The following is a 6,656-nucleotide window of genomic DNA, read 5'->3' on the forward strand; positions in this document are numbered from 1 at the left end:
GTAACATGTGCTGTGGATAAAGGGGAGCCCGTTGACATACTGTACTTGGATTTCCAGAAGACATTTGACAAGGTGCCACATAAAGGTTATTGCGCAAAGTAGGAGCTCATGGTGTAGGGGTAACATATTAGCATGGATCGAAGATTGGCTGGCAGGCAGAAAACAGAGACTATGCATAAATGGGTCCTTTTCTGATTGGCAGGACGTGACGAGTGGAGTCCCGCAGGGGTCTGTGCTGGGGCCTCAATTTTTTACAATTTATATCAATAGCTTAGATAAGGGGAGCGATGGCTTGGTAGCTAAATTTGCAGATGACACAAAGATAGGTAGGAAAGTATGTTGTGAAGAGGAAATAAGGAGGTAGGTTGAGTGAGTGTGCAAAAATCTGGCAGATGGAGTATAATGTGGGAAAATGTGAAGTTGTTCACTATGGCAGGAAGAATAAAAAAGCAGAGTATTTCTTAAATGGGGAACTACTGCAGAAGTCTGAGGTGCCGTGGGATCTAGGTTTTCTAGCGCATGAGTCACAAAAAGTTAGTTTGCAGGTACAGCAAGTCATAAAGAAGGCTAATGGAATGCTTTCCTTTATTACGAGAGGAATTGAAAATAAAAGTAAGGATGTTATGCTTCAGTTATACAGGGCATTGGTGAGACCATTTCTCGAATACTTTGTGCAGTTTTGGTCTCCTTATTTAGGGAAGGATGTGAATGCGTTGGAGGTGGTTCAGAGGAGGTTTACTAGATTGATACCTGGAATGAGCGGGTTGTCTTATGCAGAAAGGTTGGACAGACTGGGCTTGTTTTCACTGGAGTTTGGAAGAGTGAGGGGAGACTTGATTGAAGTATGTAAGATCCTGAACAGTCTTGACAGGTGGATGTGGAAAGGATGTTTCCTCTTGTGGGTGAGTCCAGAACAAGGGGGCACTGTTTTAAAATTAGGGGTCGCCATTTAGGACAGAGACGAGGAGAATTTATTTTCTCTCAGAGGGTTGTGTGACTTTGGAATTCTCTGCCTCAGAAGGTGGTTGCGGCAGAGCCATTGAATATTTTAAAGATTCTAATTAGGCAAGTGAATCAAAGGTTATCAGGGTAGATGGGAGTGTGGAATTCGAGACAGAAACAGATCAGTCACGATCTTATTGAATGGCAGAGCAGGCTCGACGGGCTGATTGACCTAATTCTACTCCTAACTCATATGGTCACACGGACCATTCCATCATTCCTTCACTGTCACTGGGTCGAAAACCTGGAATTTTCTTCCTAGAAGCAGTGTGGGTGTACCTACACCAGATGGACTGCAGCGGTCCATCAAGGCGGCTCACCACCACCTTCTCATGGGCAGAAACGCTGGCTTTGCCGGCGACCCCCAGATCCCCAGATCCCATGAAAATAATAAGAAAAAGATTTTGCATCCTCCTCGTAGCTTGCTTTCCCACATATCTTTGTTTGATCAGCAAATTTGGCTTCAGTACACTGTGTCCCTTCATCCAAGTCATTAATATAGATTGTAAATAGTTGAGGCCCCAGCACTGATATCTGTGGCACCCCACTAGTTACAGTTTGCCAACCTGAAAATGACCCATTTATTCCAACTCTTTGTTTCCTGTTAGTTAGCCAATCCTCTATTTTTGCTATTACCCCCAACACCATGAGCTCTTATCTTGTGGTGTAGTAACCTTTTATGTGGCACCTTATCAAATGCCTTTTGGAAATCCAAGTACACTACATCTACAGATTCCCCTTTATCTACCCTGCTTGTTACATCCTCAAAGAACCTTAATAAATTTGTCAAATACAATTTTCCTTTCATACAATCAAGTAGAGTCAACATGGTTTCATTATGATTTTCTAAATGTCTTGCTACTACTTCCTTCGTAATGGATTCCAGTAGTTTTCCAATGACAGATGTTAGGATAACTGGCCTATAGTATCCTGTTTTCTGCCTCATTCCATTTTTGATTAGGGGCATTACATATGCGGTTTTCCAATCCACTGGAACCTGTCCAGAATCTGGGGGATTTTGGAGGAATACAACCAATGCACCCACTATCTCTGCAGCCACTTCTTTTAAGTCCCTAGGATGCAAGGAATTAGGTCCAGGGGACTTGTCAACCTTTAGTCTCATTAGTTTTCCAAGTAGTTTTTCTCTAATTTTAGTGATTTTTTTCAAGTTCCTCCCGTCGTTTTGCCCCTTGATTTTCTACAATTCTTCGGCTGTTTTTAGTGTCCTCTACCTTGAAGACAGATACAAAATACTTGTTCAAATTCTCTGCCATTTCCTTGTTTCCCATTATTAATTCCCCAGTCTCATCCTCTGAGGGACCAACATTTACTTTGGCTATTCTTTTCCTTTTTATATACTTGTAGAAGCTCTTACGTTCTGTTTTTATATTTCTTGCTAGTTTACCTTCATATTCTAATTTCTCCCTCTTTTTAGTTATCCTTTGCTGGTTTCTAAAGTTTTCCCAATCTCCTGCCCTACCACAAATCTTCGCAGCATTGTACACCTTTTCTTTCAATTTGATACCATCTTTAGCTTTCATAGTTAGCGACGGATGGTTCATCCTGCTCGTGGAGTCTTTCTTTCTCAATGGAATATATCTTTGTTGAGAGTTATGAAATAACTCTTTAAATGTTTGTCACTGCTTATCTACCATCTTGCCTTTTTATCTATTTTCTCAACCTACTGTAGTTAATTCTGTCTTCATACCTTTGTAATTACCTTTATTTAAGTGTAAGAGGCTAGTTTCAGACCAAAGTTTCTCACCCTCAAACTGAATGTGAAATTCTATCATGTTATGTTCTCTCTTTTCTAGAGGATCATTTGCTATGAGATCATTAATTAATCCTGTCTCATTGCACGTTACCAGTTCTAAAATAGCCTGTTCCCTGGTTGGTTCCACAACGTATTGTTCTAAGAAACTATCCCAAATACACTCTATGAATTTGTCCTCATGGCTACCTTTGCCAATTTGATGTGTTCAATCTACATGAAAATCAAAATCGCCCATGATTATTGCAGTACCTTTTATACAAGCCCCCATTATTTCTTGATTTATACTCTGTCCTACAGTGTAGCTAATGTTAGGGGGTCTATAAACTACTCCCACCAGTGACTTCTTTCAATTGCTATTTCTGATCACCACCCAAACTGATTCTACATCTTGATCCTCTGAGTCAAGGTCATTTCTCACTACTGTACTGATCTCATCCTTTATTAACAGAGCTACCCCACCTCCTTTTCCTTTCTTCCTATCATTTTGAAATGTCAAATACCCTTGAATATTCAGTTCCCGGCCTTGGTCACCTTGCAACCACATCTCTGTAATGGCTATCAGATCATACCCATTTATTTCTATTTGTGCCATCAATTCATCTATCTTATTATGAATGTTTACATTCAGATAAAGAGCCTTTTTACCGTGTTTCCCTACTCTGACCCTATTTGCTCTTTCCTTTTAGCCACTTACTGTTGTTAACCCTCACCACCTTACCCTACTCCCAATAACCAGATGCAAAACGTTTGAGTCTTCCCTCACTCACTACAATCCCCAATTCCTCCCCAGATCTCCAATGAGCTCTTTCTTCTTCATAGGATTTTTAACACTAGGAGGCCAGCAATTTATAGTTCTATAAATGAACTAGAATTATTTATTGAATGATAAGCACTTGTGAGAACCAAGTCTTGGGAAAGAGATACAGAAGCAGCTCAGCAGAGAGGGCAAGAATGGGTAATCCAAGGACTAGATTGGAGAAAAGAATGCCAGCCAAACAGAGGCTTACAGCTGGTCAATAGAAGTGGGGTAGAACAGGGCTGGGAGTTATTTTTTGAGAGTTGGGCCAGAAAGTATTTTGCTGTCAGCAGGATTTATAAATTGCTGGATTGGATGAAGATATGTTAATTTAATTTGTATGTTTATTAGTATTCTTATTGAGTGTCTAGATCTGCATCGAACAGCAAAGATAGAAGACCTTGGAAAACAAACTGGGAGGTACACCAGTGTCACCTATTGCCTGTAGGCATGAAACATTTTATATTAAAGAAGACAGATGATGGGCAAAATCTTAACTCCTTGCATGCACTTGAACCCACCTCCCTTTGGCAGTTAAATTCCGGAAAAGTGACGTCGGGTTGGAATCCTGACATCTTCCCACCACTGCCAGGTTTCACCTGGACAGGTTTGCAAGCAAGTGAGGAACCCCCTTGGAACTGTTGGGTAAGTAATTGTATATGCAAATTGGTAATTAACTGCTGTTTCAACTAACCATTCTGGCATTAATAACCAGTGTATCTATTTCCTGAGCTATCAGCAACTTGTCAGGGTCCAGCAGGTGAGTGCACAGCAGGGAGTGTTTCTTCAGTGAAACTGACAGGCGGGGAAGGCTTTGAACAGTGGAACTGAAGAGCTCCAGTCATAGCCAGTTGAGAAGCTGGTATTCACAGCACTTGTGAGAGTGTTCTTTCACTGCCTGAGAAGTGATTTGCCCACTTCTTGGAAGTCAGTTCACCTGTCTTATACATCACTCACCTTCAGCTGCACTTCCTCACTGTCAGCCTTCACTGCAGCTCTACCTTGAACCTCTGCTGAGATACAAGAGAAGCAACAAGCACCTTCCCAGGATTCTGCCTCTCCCAGAAGTTGTGTACTCTCTTCTGTAAGGAGAGAAAGTGAGTTATGAGTGCTAGAAATATCTTGTGTGAACGGGAGAGTAGGACAACATTTGTGGAGGCTGACTGTGAGGCATGGGTGTGAGAGGGCAATAGGATGAGGTTGAGAGTGACTGTTGGCTGTCCAGATGGGAACGTGAGGAGCTTGGAGAGAGAAGAATGAGTGAAGATGCCAGTTGCCTTGTTCTGATGAGTGTTGCAGAGGAGAATGCTGGAAAAGGCAAAGCACGGGGCTTGGTAGCTGAAAGTGTATTGCTACTCATCTTTCCTGTCCTCCTGAAGTCCTTGATCCTCTTGGTGCACTGTTGCCAGGTTGGAAGGATCACAGTGCTGCTGTTGACTTCCCTGGCCTCTGCCATGCATGCCTGCTTGGTTCGAGAGGCTGGCCTCTTTCCTCCCCTCCTTGGGAAAGATCACCTCAGTGCAGTCTCTCAGATCCTGCAGCAGGATCTCCAAGTAAGAGTCAGAAACCCGGTAGGGCAGCCTTCCCACATCTCTTCTCCATTCCTGTGTTTACTGTAGTCTCAGTTGAGCCTTTCTGACCCCTATCGAGACCACTTTAATTCAAAATACTTCCTTTGACAGATTTGGTGATTCATCCTGCCAGTCCTCTCTGATTGGTCAGGAAACACAGAAGTGGGATGCTAATGCCGCAGTTCAGTTAAAGCCTGCTGCAAATCCCAACTGGATCCCAACCAGTTACAGATCCCACCATGGTGACTGGGACTATCAGTTCAAAATTCCGCCCGCTGTGTGTGGCAGCCAGGTATTTACATATAGATTAACAGAAGCAGGTGTGATTCTTTAGTTATGACTGAAAAAATATGACACAGGAAGTAAGGTTAATATGTACAGGACAAACACACTACAGCCAAAACTTTCAATATCGTTTCATATATATAAAGTGTGTATGTATGTAAATATATTGTGCATTCATTGGATAGAGTCATAGAGTCATTACGGTACAGAAGGAGGCCATTCAACTATCATGTCCAAGCCGGCTCTCTGCAATCAAGTCAGTCCCATTCTCCTGCTCTATCCCCGTAACCCAAAAAGTTTATTTCCCTGAAGTGCCCATTCCATTTCCTTTTGAAATCATTGATCGTCTTTGCTTCCCCCATCCAGGTAGGCCATGAGTTCCAGGTCATTACCACTTGCTGCATAAAAAAGTTCCTCCTCTCATCACCCCTGAATCTCTTGCCCAAAAACTTAAACCTGTGTCCCCTAGTCCTTGTTCCATCAGCTAATGGGAACAACTTTTCTTTGTCTTCCTTATCTACCTGTCATAATCTTGTACACCACGATCAAATCTCCCCTCAACCTCTGTTACTCCAAGAAGAACAAAGCCAGCTTCTCCAACCTAACCTTGTAGCTAAAATTCCTCACTCCTGGAACCATTCCGGTAAATATCTTCTACAATCTCTCGGGGACCCTCACATCCTTCCTGAAGTGTGGTGACCAGAACTGAATGCAATACTCTAGTCGTGGCCTAACCAGAGTTTTATAAAGGTTCAGCAAAGCTTCCATACCTTTGTACACAATACCTCTATTTATGAAGCCCAAGATCCCATATGCTTTGCTAATCACTCTCTCAATATGTCCGGTCACCTTCAAACATCTATGTACATTCACCCCCAGGTCTCTCTGTCCCTGAACACTCTTTTGAACTGTGCCATTTAGACCATATTGCCTCTCTCTATCCCTTATGCCAAATTGCATCACCTCACACTGCTCTGTATTAAATTCCATCTGCCACTTGTCTGCCTATTCTGCTAGCCTATCTATGTCCTCTTGTAGTTGATTGGTATCATCCTCGCTGTTTACCACACCTCCAAGTTTGGTATCATTGTCAAATTTTGAAATTTTACCCTGTATTCCAATATCCAAGTCATTTATATATCTCCAAAAAAGCAGTGGTCCCACCACTGACCCTTAGGGAGCACCACTGTCTTCTCTCCTCCAGTCTGAAAAACAACCATTTGCCAAG

The sequence above is a fragment of the Heterodontus francisci genome, chromosome 8 (assembly GCF_036365525.1).
Source record: "Heterodontus francisci isolate sHetFra1 chromosome 8, sHetFra1.hap1, whole genome shotgun sequence".
Taxonomy (NCBI): domain Eukaryota; kingdom Metazoa; phylum Chordata; class Chondrichthyes; order Heterodontiformes; family Heterodontidae; genus Heterodontus; species Heterodontus francisci.